Raw genomic sequence first — 25,003 nt, 5'->3', positions numbered from 1 at the left:
CTAGGAATAAAACAGAGCAAACAGTTTAGATTTTGTACTTCATTCTTATCCTACTTGTGATGAAGGTAATTTGTGTCAAACTGGGAATAGCTCATGAAGAATTTGTTCCCAGACTGGTCTCTTTTAAAAATTTCTGCTTGCATTTTGAAATTGCCAAACAATAATGACCATTTTTCTGTCTGTATCCATGTCTAATAGACCTTCACAGATTTACACAAGTGGCTATTTACTGCAGCTTTTATTTATATGCTGCTTGTACAGTTCCTGCACTGCTTATCTGCAGAGTGCTCTAGAAAACATGAAAGGGAGGGTAAATCCTCACCCAGAGTAGAGTAGATGATGGTTTGATAAATCAGGACCTAACACATCAATGTATTAGGAAATAATCCTGAAATGGGAGACACTAGCTGTAACATTGAGCTACTCAGGTTACAGAAATACAGATTTGTATTGTTGATTCTAGAAAAACTGTTGATGAAACCCAACCACACTAATTCTTTTTAGGTGATGTTTCACCCCTAGCAGCTAATACCTCCAACAATGTAAGAGGCACCTTTACAGCTCACGCCCAGGCTTCTGGTGAACAGCAGCTGAAAAATATATACTGTTTGTATAATGTAAATTGCTATTCCTCCAGCTTTGGCGAGCTGCAGAAATGGCTGGAATAACATGATAACTGAGACCTTGTGCAGGCTTCCTGTGCCACCAATGGATTTCACTCATAGACCATTTAACTATTTTCTTTCAATTTATTTTTTAATCATTTTAATTATGCATCATTACGTCCCCAAAATTACCAACTGCTAATGCTTTTTCATGGGGTCATTCATTTTAATAAACCAAGCATTGGAACTACTGCAGCAAAAACTGAACACTGGGCTATTTTACACTAATCATAAATTTTAACTTAAAAACTGCAAGAAAAAAGTACATTCTTTATCAATTGTGTTAGTGCTTCCAAATAATTTCATAACTATCTGCTTGGATCAATTGTATTTCCTCCTAGCTGTGCTAGCAACACCACAGCACTATGAACCTGAGAAAGTTCAGTTTCCTGAACGATTGACCTCTATCTTTGTGGCAGACACACCACTGTGGCACTGCAGCAGCATCACCATCATACCAGAACCACAGGCCTTCAGGAAACCTTAAAGACAGTCAGCAGAAAACCTGCACTGTTGGCTTCAGCTCGTTATTTTGTGGAAAGCTCATTCGGAGCTGGGAGACCATTTTTACGTACTAAAACTTATGGAGACCAACATGTTTGCTGTGAATTCTCTTGATGACAAGACAAATTGGGCTCTTGTATGTAAATTGGAGGTTCAGCTATAAAAAAAGATATTCAGCCAACTAAAGGTGGTAGAAAGGTGTGCTTAGAGCGTGCTATTAGGCAAATCACTGTCATCAAAGCAGATGGCAGCTGGCTGCAAATTATTTATAATATTATTGTCTAATATAATAGCAAAGTGGAAGTAGATCAGGAAATCCTATTTATCTTCACTGGAATTACCTATGTGTCTAGATGTAGAATTTCTATGCAATCAATGGAAAACTTGATGTATGGAGGTTTGTTTTAGTGTTACAACCCTTTGCAAGTATTCCTCTTAGAAAAGCAAAAGGTCAGTCAATCCAGAATGGCAAAACTTCATTATTTTCCACTTGTTTAAATTAAATATGGAGCCTAGTCAAAAAATCTGATTAGACTACAGTGTCAAACCACCTCTTGTGTCAACTTGCAGAAAATACTACTTGGGCATAAACCAAGTGTTCTTACTTCACAGAAGTAAGGTAATCAACTGAGGAAAAAAAAGGATTCCATAGCTGTAATTGGAGAGTGACTGTGAAAACAAAGGATGATATTCATCTCATCTTTAGTAAAAATAATGTAATACAAAAGTCAGGTAAATTATTTAAGCTACTTTTTTGGGGTCTCCAAATCCCTCCAGATTGCAATTCACCCCATCCCACAGACAAACATCCAAGACTGGTGCGATGAAACAGTCCTTCAGCAGGTCTGTATTGGTAAGGGGAAAGAATTCAGGATGAACAAGACAGATGGATTTATTTTCTAAATAAAGTAAATCCTGTAATAAGTCTTAGCATTTTGAGCATATAATGTATTTTGTCCCTTTTTTCCAATACTATATTAGGTGACTTTTTGTACTTATATTATAAATTATATAATAAAAAGGGAGAACACTTAAACCTACAGTAAAAAGTTCTCATTAATATTAAGAATGGCTAGATTTTGTAGCCTTGTGAGTCTTCTAATTTGCTTGCATTTAGACTGCAAGTCTGGATCCTGATATGTTGTTAAGATTGAAGTCTGCATGCCTGACAGCCTTTCCTAGATTTTGCCAATGTTCATGACTTTTAAGATTGCTACAGTTTGCTGAATACATTAATATATATATATGTACCCATTTTTGCTTCAAAAGAAAGTCTTACATTTACTGACAATTTTTTCCAATTTTATATATTTGTTTATGATTTGCTTTCCAGTTATTTTGTAAAATTGAAGTACATACAAAACATAAAGTTTATAGTAGAGAAAGCAGCTGTAAAAGCTTCATATCTGTGATGGAAAAAAAAATAGTTTCTTGACATTACCTCCAGAGTCTGTGAGTCAAATGCATAAAGTACCAATAAAATCCCAGCATTAGGCTGAACGCTGAAACATTTTAAATGTTTAAAAGTGGCCCTCATCTTGAATCATCTGAAAAAGAGACAAAACAAACCACTTTTCCATACACTTCACATGTCTACTATGTACAGATACGTATTGTAAATATACATAGTAGACCCTTACTTCTGCCTGCAGATCTTTTCCTGACTTTTACTACTGAATATAGTTTGCCAGAAAGAGAAATACTAGTGACAGGGATGCTCTAGGAATTATCATACTGAAATAGCTGGTTTCCATAGAATGACTTTCTGGCAAGGGTGTGTTTGGTTACTGCAGAGAGGCAGCACTTGTTTTATGTTTCCTCAGTCACCCTTCCTAAGCTATAGTCTAGAAATCTTTCCTAGATGATCCTGTGAGGATGATCCTGATGGATGAGCCTGAGCAGTTGTTGCAGTTATGCCTGCATCATCTGTGCCATACATCGTGTAGCATTAAACCCTCTTTCTTTGGAAGTTGCCATTTTACTTTAGTGTTTGTTAATGGATCTATAGTAGATGTGCAGTGTAGCACTGTTAAGAACATAGCAATGATCTCTTTTTCTGGTTTGGACCTGTTCATACAATCACACTGGACTACATGCTGCTAATTCATATATTTTGGCTGTCTTGCATGATTATACAATGCCTAGCAATATTAACTTTCAATTCTAAGTGATACTTTTAGATACAAAGACAATATATTACTAATAATCTTCTTTGGAAAATGTCTAGGAATGTTTCTTAAAAACACATGCCATAAACACATCTTTTGTGGCTAAGAAGTAGACCATTAATTTATGATATATGCATGTTGACTCATTGAAACAATGCAGATTTCTGCATACCAGGTGCAGATTCCACCCACTTTAAATTTATCAAGCACATAGTTGATACTAACAAATTTGCTTTCAGATAATATAAAGTGTATTCCTTGGCTTCCAATTATTTCTGTACTCATGGTGTAAAAAATTATAGAATTAAAATGTTTTATTTGTGTCTATAGGAAATTGTAGTAGTACTGTTATATGAACAAAATTAATGTGTTTTTTTTTTTAAATTAATTTTAAATCAATACAGTGCTTGTGAAGTACATCAGACAGACAGCTACAGAAGCTCTGCACAGAGAAGCTACAGGCTGTGGACTTTTGCAGGGGCTACTAGTCTTTCATTGGGCTCTCTCACAAGGACAGAGACAGGGCCAGGGTTCACCATGCCCTTCTGTGACAGGCGCAGTTGTGAACATGATGGAATGAGGTGACAATGATGTCTCAAGATCTGCCAATCACCTCTCAAATCGTCACCACATGTAGTCACTCTTGATGAAGATCTCATTTGAAAAAGCGAATACGGTCTTGAAATTAAGAGGACAAGAAATAGCCCAATGGACGAGATCAAGGATTTGGACTCAGAAGAGCAGTGTGCTGACCCCAGCTGTGCTCTATAATCATTACATCACCAATGCTGAGGATCTGGAGGGAATTTAGGAGATTCGTAGGCTTTATTTGGGTCATTTGCTCAGAGATAATTTTCACTGTGAACAAATGTCGAACTGAGTTACGTTTATGAATTGTTCATTTCTGATTCAGTTCATTTCTGAGCCTAATCACATTAGGAAGACAGATCACGCTGATGTTCATCTTCTCTTTTTCAGTATAAGGCTCAAGTAGAGTGCACAAACAACCTTGTGCTGGACTGAGTTGGTTTTTTAAAAAATTTTGTACCTGTATGTCATACTGCCAGATCTGCTTCTGAAGGAGGATATTGAACAGCTTTGTCTGTGAAATTAGAGAACAAATGACAATTATAAATAACAATTAATGGAGGGGGGAGGCATTTCTAAAAAAGAATAACCCCATGAGGCTAAAGTCTGTGAAAGTTCTGAAGTTTAAAAATATATTTATTTATTGATAAACTAGAAATTTCCAAAATGTTTACAGCTAAAACTCTAGATCCTACTGTTGAAACTACTGATTGAGGCCTATTTGTGGATAATATGTTTCCTCTGCATATTCATGTAAACTCCAAACTCTTCATTTGCATGTAATAGCTAACTAATAAAAATAATATGCTCACAGTACTGAGGAATGAGATTACTCTGTTTGTTTCCAGAGTATATGTATCTGTTATTGCTTCTTTTGGATGCTGTTTATCGGTATATATATGACATTCAAAGAAATAAACCATAACATTGCTTTTAATATGGTAAAGTTGCAGAAAATTGTTCATCAGGTTCTAATAACATTATATTTCTAGTAACTTTTGCATTAATGAATTAATTGAAGTATTAAGGTGTTGGCATGTTTCATATATCAAATATTTAATAAATCAGAATTTATTAACATACGGGTTAATAAATGCAATACTTAGAGATTACTTATAAATAAGCTTAAGCCTTTACTTTTCACTACCTTTCCATAAGATTTAGAAAATATGTTATAATTTTATGAGAAAGTGCAAATTTTCTTTATATTATCAGTTGGTATTTTACTTTAGAGATGATTACTTACTGTTCATTGGGGTCCTTCATACGGGGTCCTTCATATGGTTTATAGGAGCTTTATATTGTTGTTGTATCCGAACTATACTCAGATTATTGCTTTACTGAATATTTTAAGTCTACAACTAATGACAAATATGGACATATAATGCCATATAAAAGTAATTACATACGCCATAATTTCAGTCAAGTACCCAATGTTTACACTGACACAGTCCTCCCAGACTAAGGATATCTCATAAAGTTTTTTTCTGCTCCCTGAGAGCAGAGCCTCGACATCCCTAATTTTGATGACGTTTCAGAACTTAGGTAAAGACCATTGAGTATTTCTCATTGATTTCTGGTCATTTCCTGTCATTTCCAATGCCTTTATTTTTGAGTAGCTGTTAATTGGACTGAAAGCTCTGTCTGGTCATTTATAGCATGTGTGTCACTGTGGTACACAAAATCATGAAGACGGTTGAGCTGCTGCAGTGTTATCTTTTTTGTTCTATGAGAAAAATAGAAGCATTCCCAAGTCCTTTAGGGTCAGACTAAATATTTTTTTCTGTTATAATTTTCCTGCTGATTTCAATGGGAAGCTTGGTTGCAGATGATTGGGAAAATCTGATGCTTAATAAGATTAAACTTCAAAGACTAATTAGGCTCAATTGCAAATACTTTCATGGCTGATCATCACCAGTTGAGGCATATCTAGCTGACAAGCATTTCCAGAGTGACTAGATTTACTTATCCCAAGTGACATTCAACAGAAACGAAAATGAAATTTTGTCCACATAAAAAGGCAGATGTTTTATTGATTTTTTTTGGCAACTGAGATGCATATTGCTATCACTCAAAATTAACTATAACGTTTCTAACTATTATGGCTAAAAGAAAGATGAGAATAATAAATATTTAAAAAAAAAACCAAGCCAACAATAAAAGCTGCTTTTTTAATCTAGCTTCTGGAGTTATAATTAATTACTGAGTCAAAAAGCTCAATATTATTAGTTAGCATCTGATTATAGACACTTTAAAAGTACGTGATCAACTCAAAATTCATCCTTCGGTTTTTAACTTGTTCTTACTGAAGTCAAAAAGGTGTTGCTTGAATAAATACCTGTGGTGAAAGCAGAGAATCACTTTACATAAAGAAATACAAAGAGCAGTTCTTGGACAGCCTCAGTACAGCATCCTGACTGTCCAAGCATATCTCAGTGAGAAAATACTACACTGATCCCACATTTATATGCAGACATTCGCCCATCCCCATCCAGGTTATTGTCCATGTGTAGCTTTACAAGTATTTGTGAGGAAGAATTGAGCCAAACCTGGCTGAGGTCCAAGGCAATCTGTCCCTGTTAGTCCTTCATTTCATGACATTTTCCTCCTGAGAGGAGTAGAGTCTATACTTGCTTAGTTTATCTCAAAATTGTAATTGCCACCTGCTTGAGTGTGGAGAGATACCACAAAGCCAATACTAAACCGGGCATAAGCCTGACATAAACCAGGAGTACTGAATTGGCACAGTACATTTCTACCCATAAGAGTAATGCTGTTGGCTGGTCCCGATGTGAAATGCTTTTTTTAGCCATTTTTTTTCCAAAACTGTGCTCCAATTAGTGAAATGGAGCAATGCTGAGTGGAGCAGAGGATGCACTTGAAACTATGAACTGCTGCCCCTATGGGTGCAGCAAAACTCTTGACAAGGCAGCAGTTCCCAGCTTTTGATTAATTTTTGGCCTCCAAGGAAGATGCTGCCTTGTGCTATGGCTAATTACTGATTAGCAGCTGAGAAACGGCTATTTGTATCCATGCGAAGTAGAAAAACTGAATACTACAGGACAGCCAGAATGAAGTACATTTCCTTTAAGAATAAAATAAAATAACTTAGTATTCAGAGGAAAAAGGAGATTTATAGCAATAGTAAATCAGTATCTCATCCAAAGCATGTAGCTACTTAATGTATTCGTTCCTTGGTAATGCCTTTGACCCATTTGGTTTCCCCAGTCCAACATACTGGTAATATTAAAATGAAACCTTTTTCACAGGTGGCCTCTATGAATGACCCTGAAGGCAGCATCTGATCTGGAATAAAGCTGAGACTGGGATGTAGTTTTTAATGAATTTAGAACTGATTAGATTAAGAGCCCTGAAGTTAGAGTATGCTGTTTATCCTAGAGCAGGTGAAGTAGGGACAGCATTTATGTCATTTCTGTAAAATTTAGCTCAGCAGCAGTAAAGCATGTTCTGTTAAATAGCTAATAAACATTCCTGAGGGCCACTTGGGGGCTTTGTGTAATATATAGTGTTAAAATAGGAGGCTATAGCTAAGGAAGAAAGGAAAATAAAATTCCACACTGAAATACTGCACAGTGAAACCTTTTGGGTAGGTTGCTCATGGATAAAGAAAGAGACAAAATGATGTATGCTTGCACATTCCTTTGACACAAGATAGAAAGATCACAGCTGCTTATTTCAAACACTTGCAACGAGCCTTAGGGACAAAATCTAGGAACAATAGATCCCAAAACCATTTTTTCCATTATATGCCATGCAAAAATGAATTTTCTTCACGTTCTGTACTGAATAACATCAGTTTATAACTTACAAGCTGCTGTTCTGTGAAGACATGATCACAAATACCAGTTTAGATCTTACTCTGTCCAGCAGAGGGCACTGACATGCACATACATTAAATTAAAGGGTGTTTTTTTTTTGACAAAGGCTTCTTCAAAAACATTGATTAGAAGCCTAATTTCATTATTATGGTTAATATAACAGGACATGTTTGGTATTATAAAAGTTATTATTTCTAGGCTTGTGTGTGTGAGAAAACTCTCTTCAGTCAATTTATAGAAACGGCAAAAAAAAACTTTCGCAGGACAAGGAAACTTACAGAAAAGGATCCTTTATTTGCAGCGCTGGGTGCAGTCCCAAGCCGCCCGCCTGGAAAAGCACACCCCTCCCAGAGCCCGTGTTTTTTTTATACCCTTCAGTTACTCAATATCTTGAATATTCAGCAGGTAACAAGCATTTTACCTTAAAAGGGCACTTTTCAAACCGGCGGGTGGGTGTCACCCTCCCACCTGATTGGTTCAGGGCATACCCCCTGTACATCTTGATTGATTGGTGACGTACCCCCCTGTACATCTTGATTGATTGGTGACGTACCCCCCTGTACATGTACAGGGGGACCCCCCTGCACACAAAGACACGTGGCCGATGTAAATTTTCCATTTATATATTGTATCCTACCTCGGCCGCAATATTCCCTTGGTGTACAGCCCTGACGGGGCCTTTCACCTTACAATCTTCACGAGGCGCCTGAAAAAAAAAAATTAAATGGGAGGTAAGAAGGGAGTCCCAACACCCCGCTTCCTACTTACATAACTTTACTTATAATAAAACCAGATTATTTTATTTCTCATATGTGTCACTCATAATTGCTTTCTCCTATTGGCAAATTATTTAGATGAATATATTGAAAAAAAATTGCATTAGTGCAGTGGTGTTATTTTGCCTCTTTTACAACCTAAAATGCACACACTAGCTTTTTTTCCAACATAGTTTTGAAGGCAAATCATTTAAGCATAAATAACTTTGGTTGAATAGTGTCTGGCTGAAATCAACACTGAAGGACTGATTATGGCAAGTTTTTTCCAGATAAAAATACACAATGCTAATAAGAACTTTCCGCAGTTCTCATGTCATGAAAATCCATGGCAGGAAAATTAAAATAATAAACAGCTGAGCATTAACACTGTTAAAAAACTGAGTTTATTTCTGACTTTATAAAAGGATGTGAATGGGTCAAGAGCATCGCTTTCTCCACCAAATATGCTGAATATGCAAATTACCAGAGATAAAATGGAATTAAAGAAGACCTCCAAATCTCATGAAACACCTTATACCTACATCACAAGATAACATAAAGATGTAACATTTTGGCTGTTTCTTGTCCACATGTGTTAATACTGGCTAGAGCAAGTGTAGCAGGTGAGGTTTCTTTTTGGATAGCCAAGGATAAGTGGCCTTTCATTACCTTTCTGCTTTGCAGTTTCTGAGATAACTAATCACACTGTAATTAGCAATAGGTATGTAAACTCATGTTAAGAAATTGGAGCATAAATTGAGAAACTGGAGCACAATTTTCATTAACCAATTAATTAGCTCATTGGTGAAGGAAAGAAGGAAAGAAGGAAAAGAAGGAAAAGAAAATGCCTCATATTATGAATAGGAATAAACATACTATCAAGGCTGCAAATCACTGGACTTAGCTTTGTTTATATCAAAGTCAATGGCAGCATATGATGAAGGAATAAGAAAGTAGAAATTTTCTCTGCTGAGGCTGAATTGGAGTTAGCTCAGGCAGTATTTAAATGAATGAGGAATTACAATTTTCACAGGCACTTCGTGTTTGCTGATCATTAAATGAACTCACAAGGAATGACATGTGCAGAGCATAGCAAGAGCTGTAATGATCAGTGTTTTCTTTCATTGCTATTAATGTCATTACCTGCCTTGCCAAAAAGGTGTTCCTAAGAGCTGTATTGGCTATTACAGCAAACAGTCTCAAGCAATCACAGAATGTCTAGGTAGGTGAATAGATATTTAGTTATGATGTTCTCTGCAATTCCAGAAACACTTGGCACAGAGCATAGTTGTTCTTAGAACCAAAACCCACTTTCCCCCCAATTGCTTCATATTTCTGTTGTTTCATACTTCATATTTTAGATCATAACATCATCCATAAAACCCTGGATAATTCTAGCCTGTTAGCTAAACTTCTAAATATGTTCTTGGTGCTCATTACATTCTCTGCTCTTGATTAATACAAGTTAAGAACAATTGACCTGACAACTGGCATCAAGTAAGCAGAGAAAGCTGTTGACACAGTAGTGAGGAAATGATTTGCTGATCATGTTGTCTCTTTTATGTTCTTTGCTGGCATAATGATGGCTGTTTGTTATTTAAACCAACCTGAGTAAAAATTTTAAGTATTCAAGGTCACTGGTTTGGTAATTCAAGTTTACTTACAACTTTGTATTATCACAAAACCTGAATTTATAGTGGGTTTGATCAAAATAGAAACAATTTTCTAGAGCTTTTTCTTTGGAAATGGTGTTCATCATTTTTACCTAAAGCTGTGTAACCCTTTTTCCTGGTAGCAGAAAGCATTAGAAACTGCAGAGCTAGAGGGTCTTAATGATGAAACTGCCTGTTATTTACACTCTCTGTATATAAGCTGGCTTTGGTTATTCATTACAGAGGGAGAAAATGGTATGAAAAGAATGACACTGTGTTATTAATGCTATATGCTGTTATCAGTCATGATTTTTTTTTTAAATTCATCTATTACATCTGCTCCTGTGTGCTCACATAGTTCAATATACACTTAGTATCGAAACCCAGAAGTTCACTCTCAGTGAATCACAACCACTATTTCTGAAGTTACCTGTAATCACATTTTTTTAAGAGCAAGGGTCTGACTTTTTCACTGCTTAGGTTTGTGAAGACTGAACACAATAAAGCAAGATTCACAAGTCCCACCCCTATAGTTACAGGTGTCACTCCCACTCTGAATGATTGCGACCATTGAAATCTTCTCCTACATGTAAAATAGCTCTTGGGACTCAGTGTTGTAGTTTATTGTCTGTTTTGTTCTATGCTGTTGAACAACAAATTACATAGGAAAGGAGTCAGAGGTGATAACCATAGGCAGAAGACACATTTTCTTTAAATGACCTCTAATCCAAATACTGTGTCCTTTCTACATCAACCTAGTTGTGCTGTCTGGAACCTGAAAGAAGTAAAGAGTATTAACTCCATTTTACTGTCTTTAGGTGCTGCCTATTGTCCTTAAGTGAAAATCCATTAGAGAGACTGGGCACCTTTCTATGATGAATTCAAGGGAGAAGAAATATATCAGGCAGAGAAAAAAAGGGTTTGTAAGCATAAGTGGAATATTATGACTGACTACAAGCATGAATGGCTGATAAGATATCTATGGGAATTCAGATAGGAACATGTTGGATTGTATCAGCTTTGTAGAATATGGTTTTTAACAACCTTAAGTTGACGTAAATGCATGTCTGTATTGTACTTTGAGCTTACCATTTTATTCTCATAGAACCAATTATAATATTTAATATATTCAGATGTAGGTTCATCAAAGACCTCTTGGATGTGGTTGAACTATAGGAAGTTTACTAAAGTGAACAATTACAATATGCTCTTGATATTACTGGAACATTTTTTGAATGCAGAATCACAGAATATGCTGAGTTGAAAGGGACCCACAAGGATCATCAAATCCAACTCTTAGCCCTGCACAGGACCATCCCCAAGAGTCACACCATGTGCCTTAGAGTATCATCCAAATGCTTCTTGAACTCTGTCAGGCTTGGTGCTGTGACCACTTCCCTGGGGAGCCTATTCCAGCACCCAACCACCCTTTGGGGGAAGACCTTTTTTCTAATATCCAACCTAAACCTCCCCTGGCACAACTTCAGGACATTCCCTTGGGTCCTGTCACTGGTCACTACAGAGACGACATCAGTGCCTGCCCCTCCACAACCCCTCAGGAGGAAGTTGTAACTGCAATGAGGTCTCCCCTCAATCTCCTCTTCCTCCAGGATGAACAGAACAAGTGACCTCAGCCGCTCCTCATACAGCTTCCCCTCAAGGCCCTTCACCATCTTCATTCCTCTCCTTCAGATAGTCTCTAATATCTTAATATCTTTCCTATATTGTGGTGCCCAAAACCGTGTGTTGCCAAAATTCAAGATGAAGCCACAGCAGTTCAGAGCAGAGCGGGACAATCCCCTCCTTCACCTGGCTGGTAATGCTTTGCCTGATGCCCCCCAGGACACGGTTGGCCCTCCTGGCTGCCAGGGCACTTCTGACTCATATTCAACTTGCCATCAACCAGGATTCTCAGGTCCCTTTGCATAGCACTGCTTTCCAGCATCTCATTCCCCAGTCTGTATGTACATCTGGGGTTGCCCCATCCCAGGTGCAGAATCCGGCACTTCTCCTTGTTGATCTTTATATGATCGGTAATTTCCCAGTCCTCTAGTTTGTCCAGGTCTCTCTGCAGGGCCTCTCTTCCTTTGAAGGAGTCAACAGCTCCTCCCAGTTTTGTGTCATCTACAAACTTGCTCAGTATTCCTTCCAGTCCTTCATCCAAGTCATTTATGAAGATGCTGAAGAGCACAGGACCTAAGATGGAGCCTTGTGGAACCCCACTAGTGACAGGTCACCAGTCTGATGTTGCCCCATTTACTATTACCCTCTGTGCTCGATCTGTGAGCCAGTTGCTTACCCACATCATGATATGTTTATCCAGCTGTTGGTTGGACATTTTGTCCAGAAGGATTCTATGAGACATAGTATCGAAAACTTTACTGAAATCCAAGATTGTATAAAATGGCTTTCCTTGATCAACTAGATCGGTTACCTTGTCATAAAAGGAAATCAGGTTTGTGAAGCAGGACTTTGTTACAAAGCTGTGCTGGCTTGACCAGTGACTGCATTGTCTTTCAGGTGCTTTTCAACAATTCCCAAAATAATCTTCTCCATAACTTTACCAAGCACTGAAGTGAAACTTACAGGCCCATAGTTTCCATGGTCCTCCTTCTTGCCCTTGAAAATTGGGACAACATTCACCAGCTTTCAGTCAGCTGGAACCTCTCCGGATTTCCAAGACAGCTCAAAAATCATCAAGAAATGTTTTGCAATGACATGAACCAGCTCCTTGAGGATTCTGGGATGAATCCCATCTGGCTCCATAGATTTACAGGGATCCAGCTGGAGCAGTACATCCCGCACCATTTCAGGGCTGACTGGGAGTTGATTGTTCTCTCAGTCATGGTCCTCCAGCTCAGGGCATTGAGACCCCCTTGATCTGTCATCCATGCGGAAGAAAGAGGCAAAGAAAGCATCAGACATCTCTGCCTTGTCTCTGTTCCTGTTTGTGAGGTGACCAGCCTCATCCAGGCAATAATGGCAATAAATTATTGCCATTAATTTATTTGAAAAAAACTCTTTTTATTGTCCCCCACATTTCTGTCCTGCCTCAACTCCAGCTGAGCTGTAGATGCTTGAATTCTCTCCCTAGAGTAGCAAGAAGCACATCTATATTCTTCCCATGTCACTTGACCCTGCTTCCACTGGGCATACTCCTTCTTTTTTTTTGCCCTATGTCCAAGAGAAGATCCCTACTCAGCCAAGCCGGCCTTCTGCCTCACCTGCTTGATTTCCAACATTCAGGAATTGCCTGCTTCTGTGATCTGTGGAGGTGATGTTTCAAAAGTGCCCAGCATTGATGGATCCCAGCACCTGCAAAATGCTTTCAGTATTCTATATTTTATGTATGTACAGGCACTTGTGACTCTGGCATTAGATGACCCTCTGATCCTTCAAGAAGATTATTAATTTGACCAAGCTGCCTGAAGGAATCTTTCATATTTCTCTAGAATGTTAAGTGAGTGAGATATCTCTGGCAGGAAATGCTAGGAGAAACCTGGAAGAAAAGACATAGATGGACACATAAGGAAAAACATAAAAAAAAAAATCTGCAGCAGATCAGATTTATAAAATAGAATTTAAAATTATGCATACAATTGCTCTATACTGTCTCAATTTGTAGATTTAACATTCTCTCTGCATTATAAATATGGACAAGCATTTTTCGTTCATTAGCAATGATAAGATTTAAAAAAACAAAGAGATTTTCTGTATGTATAATTGGTTTAGTAACTGGTTTGGACTTGTTCCTGTTGCGATAGCCTTACATAACAGATCTGATTTGTGCAGCACAATGAAGTTTTGAACTCAGTTTATTGTTTGCCCCCAAATAAATTCTCCTCTGTTAGACAATATATCATAGTGCCTGCAATTTGCTGACACTCTTGCTCAGGACAAATCTTCAGTTAGAGAAAAAGCAGAGCACTGTCTTTCTGAGAGATCTGGTGACCCTGGCTACAAACGTTTCCAGGCACAGTAGATCATAGAGCAAATTTTATGCTTTATAAATTGCATGGCAAATGTCCATCATTTATCTTGGATTGTAACGCTCATATGTTATGGAAGCCTTAATAGCATTTTGGAATAGGACCCATGGATAAAAGCAATGCCAAGCAGTTGAGAAATGTCAAGTGATTTGTTTTTCACTGGATCCTAGAGATGCTAAATATCTTGCTTATCTACTGAGGAAGACACATTTTTTGAGCTGTATTTAAGTTTTCAAAAAGATAAATGGTAGACATTCAGCCTTTTTTTGATCTCAACATTCCTTTTTAAAGTCATTATGTCCATATCCTGAGTCTGCATATCTGATAATATACTGAGTGATGAAACTAGAGCTGAAGTTGACTCTGAAAGCCTGTATGAGACAATCTCTTTCTCCCACTTAACCCTTGCCAAACCTTGATGTTCCCTAAGGTAATAATCACATAGAATCATCAAATGGTTTGAGCCAGAAGGGGTCATTAAAGATGATCTGGACCTACTTCTTGGATGTGGGCTGGAACATGAGCTGGGTTGCTGAAAGCCCCATCCAACCTGACTTCCAATGATGGGGGATCCACCACTTCTCTGGGCAGCCTGTTCAAGGCTCACCATCCTCACCATCCTCATTCTTTCCTTAAATCCAGTTTAAAGCTACCATACATATGAAGCACTACATATTTAGTAAAGGTGCTTGGATATCTCATTGCTGTTCAGTATTAGTGATAATGGTATGGTAACTTTTGTACATAAAGGACTTTTCATCCACTGGTCTAAGGAGGGGTAGGGAGTTCTACTTCTCTCCTGGTTTTTTATTAACAGGGAAATAAAGCCTTTGGGCTTATGCAGATTAAGACATTAAAACCTGCAGATATGTTCCTTTACTACATGTATAAAAACCAATGTTTTGTGTTGCTGTTTTAAACCATCTGCATTTTAGTCTGGCATTATATGGCTTACTGATTAAATTTTTATGATAACATACGAAGCAGTTCGAATCAGTTTTGTATGTTGCTGTACCCTTTCCCAATAATCACTAATTAAATACTATGCCAATATATATATATATTCATTAATGCTTCCTTTATTTACATTTGCTGCTTTACTTTATCTCCCTGAACACACAGTGACCAAAAACCTCCTTCTGTGGCGCGTAGTGAGGCCGGATGAGTGAACAAACATCTCTGAGAAGCGAGATGCCTCTAAAAATGCATCATCTTCATTTAACAAAATTTATTGTACTATACATTTGCCCACAGCATTTCAATGTGGTTCTGCTTGATGAGTGTGCATTCATTATCTTATCATAAGTGTAGGTTCATGGATTTGAACCAGACAGAGCTGGTTCGTGAATTCATTGAAGCGATATATTCATGGAGGGGAAATGCTGCATAATAAAAAGGAACTGGTTGCAGCAATTATGACTTTCTGGGAAGAAGGCTTCTTGGTACAAAAAAGTGCCCTCATAGAAGCAAAAGGAAGGAAAATGGGCTGCCCTAGGCTTTCATCAACTTGGAGGAATAGCTATTTCACAAACCAAACAAATTGCAAAAGCACAGAATAAACCAAGTCAGTGATATTGTACATCTGAGCATGGTTTTTTTTCAGTTTTATTGGCCCAAATGCACTTAATATAAAATCTACTGTTTTCTAAAAGTGCAGTTAATAGTAGTTAGCAATTATTGACACTGGGCAATGCAGAAGAGGGTATGGAAGACTACTTGGTGACACCTGGCCCCTGACAAAGCTGGGAGTCTAAGCATGACTAGTTATATAATTTAATTATTTAGTAAAAACTTTTAATTTAGTATAAAGTACTGAATGTCCACATTTGGTACACAGTGTATTTTTTTTGTTTGGTTGGTTTTTTGGCTTAGTTTTTGATGTAACGGTGGCCTACAAGATGGGGACCAGCAAAGCTTTACAAGGTCTGAGAAGCAGATTGGCACCACAGCTTATAAATATGGCCCTGGACATTTAAGCAGGATGCATACATGTTACACCTTGAGTGGTAGGGCTCCAGCCCTGCCTGCATGTTATCAGCAGGACAGTATAAGCAGACAGGGGCCCAGGCCTAGTGTTTTACCATATGCCCCAGTCTCCCACCTCATGGGACTCATCTGTACCTAGAATGACACTTTGGTGCCTTCTGGCATGAAGACTATTCTCAGGCTACACATTCAACACAGTTATTGCTGCTGCTGCCCAGGTCCCGTGTGCTCTCCACATTCCCTCCCCTTCTTCATCTCTATGGGTTTTTTATCAAACTGACATTATCGGCCCTGTCATCAACCACTATGCACACTTTATAACATGGCCAAATTCTGAGACTTCCAGTGTACAGTGTGTGCAGATTTAATTAGAGAACAAGTTATTAATTACTACTTCTATTCTATGCAGTAAGTTCTAAGTTAAGGTTCATATGCCTGTTAGTCAATAACGTTTTCTATGAACATTCAAAACTTGGAGCCATCTTTACATGGAGACTTGTAAAAGGTGAGCTTACAGGATGAAAGTTTGAATTTTATCAGCCATCAAAAGAAAAAAAATCACCATGTACATAATCTTAATTATTAAGTATCCATTCAGGATGCAAGAAAAGTATAATCTGATTTGCATAATTGCATTTCAGCTCACTAACTAATTGACTAGCAACAACAAAAAACAAACTAGAAACTGCTGTTATTCATAGATCATTATACGATAATGAACTTATTGTTAGCCAAGAATCAGTCACTGAAGAAATTAAAAAAAGAAATTTGAACAGCAAATGCATTTGAAAGATTCTGGAATTCTTACTGTTTATCAATGAGCTGTCAGAAAGAGCTGCACTGGGAAACCCACGTGCACTTTGAGAATGCTTCTTACAGTAAAGCTATATATTCCAAAATATACAAACATCTCATAGGTAGACATTAAATTCACAGTTTTCTTTCAGTGACTTTGGACATCATAGCAAGATAAGAGCATTGCAATCTGCAGATGTCTATGATTAAAGCCCTTACCTGAACATAAATATCATTGCAAATAAAACCAAACACAGCTACACATGAACACGAAATAGACAAGGAACCTTTTCTTTTATCTTTTTTGAATACTCTACTTTTCAGATTCCAAAAGTGACATTCCTGACCTGTCTGAATTACACCACCAGTACTCAGATCAATGTTTCTACATTTCTGCTGACAGCCCCTGCTCTCTTTTCCAAGCATTTTTCCCAACCCATAGAAGAGCTGGTTGAGGACTAAGATAACTGTAGCTTACAAGATATTGCCTTGCTGGGAAGAAAGAAATTGCTGTAGCAAGCTGGACTGAAAAAGAATTGGCTGTTTTGTTGAGATTTTGTTTTATGTGTCTGAACAATTTATTCTCATATTTAATTTTATGTTGCAAAATGCTGGATTTTACACAGGCAAATCTAGGATGTCTGAGTGCTATTTTTAGTTTATATAAATCTCTTGCACATTCATTGTCCTATATATAATTTACGTAAGATGGCATGTTAGCAGTCCATGATTAAATATGTGGCATTACATTTCTTTTACAAGGGTAATTTTTCTTTTATCCTGCTTTAGTTTCTCTAAGGAGAGATACAATGAATTTTTTTGTTAGTCAAGGATTCTTGTTGCCTTTATACCTCAAATAAGTGGTCTAACAGACTCTCAAGCATCACCTGGACTTTCTCCAAATTCTAAATGCTAACTACATTTTTCTATTTCTCTGTACATAGGTTTAAGCACTTCCCTTAGGCTGCTATGAAGCTAGAAAAGTACCTGTAAGGTGGAGTGTCAAAGGTGAGTAAACAGCTCCATAACACTTTTCACTTTAATTCTGTCAGTATTTCAAGAAAATGCAGCACTCCACACATTTCACTTGCCATGTTAAAATGTGATTGCATTGCTTAGTCATCTTCTGTACAGACCTGGTTTAGAAATAGAAGCAGCAAGATATCTACAGCTTGAATGACTTTCCCATTGCTCCCTATGCATCCAAGTGAGAAACACAGCATTATAGAATCTAGTTACTGAATTTCATATTTAATCTATTTAATCCAACAAAGCAAACAAGTGAATATTTGTTAAAGGACATGTTCTGTGACGTGAAGTCAAATCATACAGCAGTCTCATGAGAAGAGTGCACAGTCTGCATAAGAAAAAGGTATGCAGAAACATTAGCTAGAAGTAAAACCTTATGATTAATTATGATTAACACATAAATATTATATAAAAATATAATAAATGAGATCCACGATAACAATAAATAATGTCTTACTGAAATTTATTTTTTGTGGATGATTTGTGTATCACTCTTGGAAAGATTATGATAATGAATCTCAAGCTCATCAAGCAAATAAATTGTTTTGTCCCTCATAAAATAAATTTTTTTTTAAACTTTGAGCAAAGATATTTTAGAACATACTTTACTTTTGACCATTTAATGTAATTACTTTGAGTTATATCTCTGGCTTGAATTGCTGACAAAATAAGAGTAAGCATGACATGATGGATAGGATCTGCCACATTAATAAGTAAAAATCTGGAAAAAATTAAGTTGACATTTGAAGAAGGGGAGAAAATGTCAAGAAATAATTATTTTTATTCAATATTGCTTGTGAGAAGCTTATTGTCCCTAACCAGGTCTGGGTATATTGTCTACATATTTTATAATCTGTCTAGAGTTTCCCTTCATTAATTGAGATATAATCAATAATAACCAATTACATGTAAAATGTCCTTGGTCTGAACCACTTTACTGCAAGTCACCCTCAGTCCTTTAATTTTCGTTATATGCAACGGGAAAATCGGGAAAGGGGATTATTAAGGTGCCTGCACTAATTGAACTGCAAAACCTATTTATTCAATTTCTTCTTGGCAAGACAGTAAGAGACTGAAAACTCTTTAAACACTATGTATTTGATAAAAAGTGGATATCTTGGACCTAAGCCTAAGGCCAGTTAAAGCTGTCTCTGCAAAATGAAGTACTCTTAAGAAGTGAAGCATTCTTCATGCAGAGGGATCCTGTGTGCCTGAGCACCACTTATCCTCTCCTGCATCAGGTTTTACTCATCCCCCCGACCTCTCCCTGGTGCAAGGGGTGCTGGTGTAATCTCTGCCTCCAGCTGCTCTGAAAGGCTTTTCCTTGTGTTATTGAGCCTTACGTTTTGCTAAAACTGAGTGATTTTAGCCAGGAACCACACAGATGATGTTCTAAATTTCAAGGCCTTATTTCACTGTTGTGTTGCTTGTACTTACATTAACTGTAAGTCCAGTGCTGCACACACACACCTGTGCTTTATATCCTGATATTATATTACAACCAGAAGGGGATATTTTTTCAAATTAGTGATGGAATGTCATTATCCAGAGTCTGACATAACTTTTAACAGCATGTTTTAGAGAATGTGGGTTGAGCAGCATAAGAGCTCTCTTTTAACCATTAAGGAGAGATCCTGAATCTGAGGAATAATATATTTTGATCTTTGAATGCCACTTTGTTCAGATACTCCAACCATGGTTGTTTCAAATGATCTTTGGATTTGCTTTTCAACTGAAAATGGATTTTGGCACATTTTATGGACAAAACACATCAATATGACGTGGAATAATACTGTATCATCCTATACCATATAATATCTGATAGCCTTTCTTTTTCAGCTGGAAACAACAATGGTTTCTAACTGTGACACACAATGCTGAGTTCTGTAATTAACACTTTCAAGCCCTTTATATATTTAGGGGAAAAACCCCCAAAACTATGGAGAAAGGGAAAAATGTGCCTAAACTCAGAAAATGAATTACCAAACCAGATATTCTTATCCAGCTATCTAATTGTACTATATTCTATTATATATTTTTCATTTCAGTGGAAAGAAACAATTTAGACAAGTAGAGGTCTGAAAATCAGTATTTTCCCATCATTGTTTTGTGAAAAGTCATGTAAGCCATATGTAAACTAGAAATATCATTCTAGAAACTAAATAAAAGAACAGCAATTAAACCAGTAGAACATTATGACTAATTGTATTTTTTGTAAGTAAATAAATAAAAGAAAGAGAAGACAGGCTTCCTAGAGAATTTTGAATTGAGTCTGCAGGATGCCACTATTGCCTTCTATTCCCATGCTGATACTATGACATTGGTGCACAGAATCACACACACACACACACACACACAAAGTACTTGTCATTCACTACAGTGAATGAGTATGGTCTGCTGCATTCTAGAGGAAAATTTCATGATGAAATATAGTCCTTATGAAAAATATATAAGCATATGCAGTCTGAGTTTTCTTTGCTCAGGATGAAACTGCATAAAAATTGAACCTCTGCAGGTCAACGTACCTTTTTACCTGCTTGTCTATGCTGGTTACATGAAAACCTGTTTACACATTTTGTTATGGGTGGACTTGAGCTCCCAGGCGTTGATACTGTGTCCTTTCTAGATTTTCTCTTACAGTGGGACAAGGAGTGAAATTCTGTCCCTGTTTGAGCCAATGGGATTTTTACCACCTTGCTCCCACCAGTGGAACCAGGACTTAGATGTGTAATTTTTGGTGGTAAGGGTTAGCAAATTCTTTCTTCTGTTTAGAAAATTTCAACTCTTGGCCTTATCAGCGTGCAGGGCACATGAAGTCTTCTGGAAGTGACTGACTAGTTTCCTCTGGGAGGATTCTTAATGCTTATCCTCCAGCTTCACAGGCAAGGAATTCTTGAGGCTGTTGTGTCTGCTAGACCCTGAGAGAACACATCTGAAATAATAGACCTGTTCTGTTGGGGCACAAAGGGGAGAAGATGTTATGAAGAGGGATTGGCTGAGAATGACTCATGCTGCACAGCTTCTCTCCTTTCTCCAGGCAGGATTGATCTAGGGAATTTCTGCAATATTTGATATCTTATAACATCCTTGCTTTAAGAAGAGAGAAGGAAAAAAAACCACATCAGTTTGCTTTATTGCACTGTCAGGATTTGATTCTTGAGCTACTGTGCCCCTATTGATGTCTTAATGGGACCTACAAAATAATACTTTTGGCCTAGAAAATAATAATTTGTACTATAAAGACCTGTTTATTCTCTTCTCTTCTCTTCTCTTCTCTTTTTAATATTTGTAAGGCAGTAATCCAGATAATTCATCACTGCATCAAAAAAAGCAGAATATAATATCAGGAAGGAAAATAAAAATGCTCTTGCTAGGGGAAATTGAAATACTAGATACAGCTATTTGGAAACTCATTTGCCATATTAAAAGAAGTGACTTACAAAAAGTCATGTATTTAACAACTTTTAGAAGCACTACATCTTTCTAATAGGACCCAGTGTTAAACTAAGGATTTTATTACTATTTTGCACAATTTATGAATATTATGCAGATTTTATCTTGCCCTAAACACTTCAACAGTTACCCAGAAATCTTTGTGCTACATTTATCTTGGAAAAACATCCTGAAACAAGTTTAAGCATGGTGATGCTTAGGTTATTTTTCTCTCTCTGCACAATTCGAATGATCTGCATCTTATATACGCAGTGTTTGTTGCAGGGTGCTGCATGGTGGCTGCTAAGAAGCTGGGTCTTCATCAGTTCAGATATCTTTGCTTACCGTGTTTACTTGATTTTTTTCACCTCAGATTTCAAGCAAGTCGAGAGGAGCAACACTGTAAACAAAAACATCCTGATAACATTTATGCTCCATTATTGATTTTCATATAACACGTGTGAAGCTTTCATATCAGATGCCTGTACTATTTGCTATACTATTCATAACAAGGCCAGGTGTACATCAGAAACACCACACTGTTATTTCTGTTTCAGAGATTACTGGCATTAATAGTCAATTCTGTTGATAATGCATGAGGCACTGGAATTGCCCTCATCCTTGCCCTGCCACAGTGACCACAATGATAAATATGCTGCTGTCAGGAAACCAATCTGCTATAGTTTTGAGGAACTTGCAGTAAGCAAACAACTTTTCTAAAGAATTTCAATGTTTATAGCCACTGTCTCACACGTATTAATAGCCCTTTAAGTATGTTGTCATACTTCATATAACAGCAGTGAACCTTATCTTTTTTATCGCTCTTTCTGGGTAGGTTTTGGTTAGTCTGTGGTCAGCTTGTTTATCATTCCTTTCATTTGCTATGCTCTCTATTAATATATTTCTTGTTTTCTCAGCACTACTTTGGAATTATCAAGGCACGTCATGCCTGGCAAGTGTGAATGTTTTGCCTTGCTGCTGCTGTGCCATTTTGGGAGGAGAGCTATCCAATTATGACAAGTTTTTTGCTATTAAACTTTGATTGCTGAATGTTGTTTGTTGAGATGCAAAAAGCAAGAACATAAAGGCAATTTTAATTCTCTCATCCTTACTGATTTCACACACTCTTTCTTTTCTTGTCTGTCTGTTGTGGAATAAGTTCCCATTTTCAATTCATTCTCTTACATCAATGTGGTCTTTCAAATCTGTTCTAAAAGCTCATTTATTCTCAGCAGCTCATTAACCAAACAGTCGTCTCTTCTCTCCTATTATTATTTCTATTTCACCTGTCCTTTCATAAGCCTTGTTTGTACTCTCCTTACTTTCTTACTTCTTTCATCGTGCTTATTTCCACACCTCATATTAAGATGCTTTTAAAGTTTAGAGTGTCTAAGCCAGGGGTGCTATGCGAAATCAACAGTCGGAATCACTAAAGTGAAATCTTATCTACGGTGTAGGGCTCAGGTGCTGTGCACAAAAGTAAAAGCAGGCATTTCATTCTTTGTTAACACTTAAGGATCCTGTCCTGGAGTTCATTGAAACCACTGAATTCAGTCAATGCATTCCTGTTAGCTTTGGATCAGGGCAGGATGGGAAAATGAAAAGGCAAGGTAGAAGGATGAATGGAATGGAATGGAATGGAATGGAATGGAATGAAAAAAAAAAAAAAAGAAAAGAAAATAGGTGTAGGGAATATATTGGTGATACACATTTATCATCTCTGTTAAAACATCCACTTTAATAAGTATGCAAAAAAACCCCACAAAGTTTTTCAAGGTGCAAACTATATATGCAATAGACCTTCTTAGAATTAAAGCCAGGATGTGAAATAAAATTCATTAAACACAGGGGAATACCAACCAGAAAAGGAATTCTTCCATTTTGTGTAGCATTCCTGGCTTACTAGTCAAGGGAGTGTACAATGAATTGAGGTTTTACTTCTTTTTTGAAAGAACAACACATTGAAAATATCAAATGCCTATATCTTTCTGTTGTAGTTAAAAATATGTATTTTCAAGTTCATCAGTGCATGATCACTTACCTTTTTTTAATTCCATATATTTGCAACATCTAAACCAAAACAGGCATTTCTTCTTTGTTGTTTTGTTGTTTTTTGTTTTGTTGTTTTTTGAAACAACAGAAAAAAGGAGACATTTCAAAACAGATAAAATTTAGGAACTAAATTCAGCCACATGCAGTGATTTAAAATGAAATTTGAGATAATTTATGTTTCCTTAGATTTCTTCTCTACCTTTTAGGTTTTAGAAATGAACATTTAGGCTTCAAAATAAGTGATTTTTCTGATATCAATCACATATTTCTTATACAAGGCACAGAACCTTTTTCAAATAAATATTGCATTTGCCTTGATAGTGCAAGAGACTATTAACATTTTTTAGGGAGGTAAAACTAAAATCATAGTAAAGTTCGAGTAGATCAAGTAATTGTGAATTTTCATCTTTAACACTGTGAAAATTTCATATGTGCCATTGTAATGGGAAAAAATAATCCATTTGTTGCCTGGGAAAAGTGTTATTTTTCATTTACCTTGATATGACAATAAGGTGTAAGCTCAGCAGAATGCACATTTGAACTGTATGACTTCAGTCCAATTAAACCTTTCAGTTAAAGCAATATTGAACTAAGTGTGCTGCTGCAGATCTAGAACACACCAAAGTTTAAAATATACCTACTTGAAATAGTAAGTTTTGTTCACAAAAGATAAAAACCTACCTATTTGGCTACCTGTTTGGAATATCTTTATATTTTTTGCCTAAGCAATTGAAGCTCTTGCTTCTAACACAAGGTCAGGCTCAATATAATGTGTGAGTTGCAGCAAGTGTACCCCAAAATACACTTATGTGTGCATTGAACTATGAGATTTGGGCTTCTGTGAAATGTTATGGTACTCTGAAACAATCATTGATGATAGAAAAACAATGAAAAGAAGACAAAACATCTGAAATAACAACAAAAAGACTGACAGATATTACTGACAGATATCTAGTAAGTAAAAGGAATGTTGGCCTGGAAATCAATGAACCAAAATTGGTGTGTTGGAACCAATTTTGATTCCTTGATTTGGGCTTGTACAACCCCCAAAGGGAAAATGGTCTGTTTTATCAAAAGAAAAAAAGGAATCACAGTAATCACAGCAACTGACCTGGGATTTGATTATTGAACTAACCATTTCCACTATGAAGAACTGCTTGATAGATTAAGAGATTCTTAATATTGTACTTTGAAATTATCTCAGTGGCCTCAAGTGAATCCTTAAATAAAAAAACATTACTGGGATTCTGCACTCACACTTTTGGATTCTTTTTGTACTTTTGTAATTCCATTTATTCAGCTCATTGATGCTACTCTTTTCACACGAGCTAGCAAGATCTACAACGACAGCATTTCTTCTGTGTCATTGAGACAGATAAACACTGAGATCCATCTGCACCTGAGAGAAGCCTTTTACTCTTGATGATGATACATCTCCCTTGCTGTTGCCCCTTGAGCCTGCTGGATCACAGCTGCCCATTGTAGTCCTGCCTTCACTATCTGTGGCTCTAACTCAGCACCCAGAACCTGGGACACCTAAAACTCTTCT

Source organism: Pseudopipra pipra, chromosome 3, assembly GCF_036250125.1.
Source record: "Pseudopipra pipra isolate bDixPip1 chromosome 3, bDixPip1.hap1, whole genome shotgun sequence".
In the NCBI taxonomy this organism is placed as follows: Eukaryota; Metazoa; Chordata; class Aves; order Passeriformes; family Pipridae; genus Pseudopipra; species Pseudopipra pipra.
Note: the sequence above shows the minus strand (reverse complement) of the source record.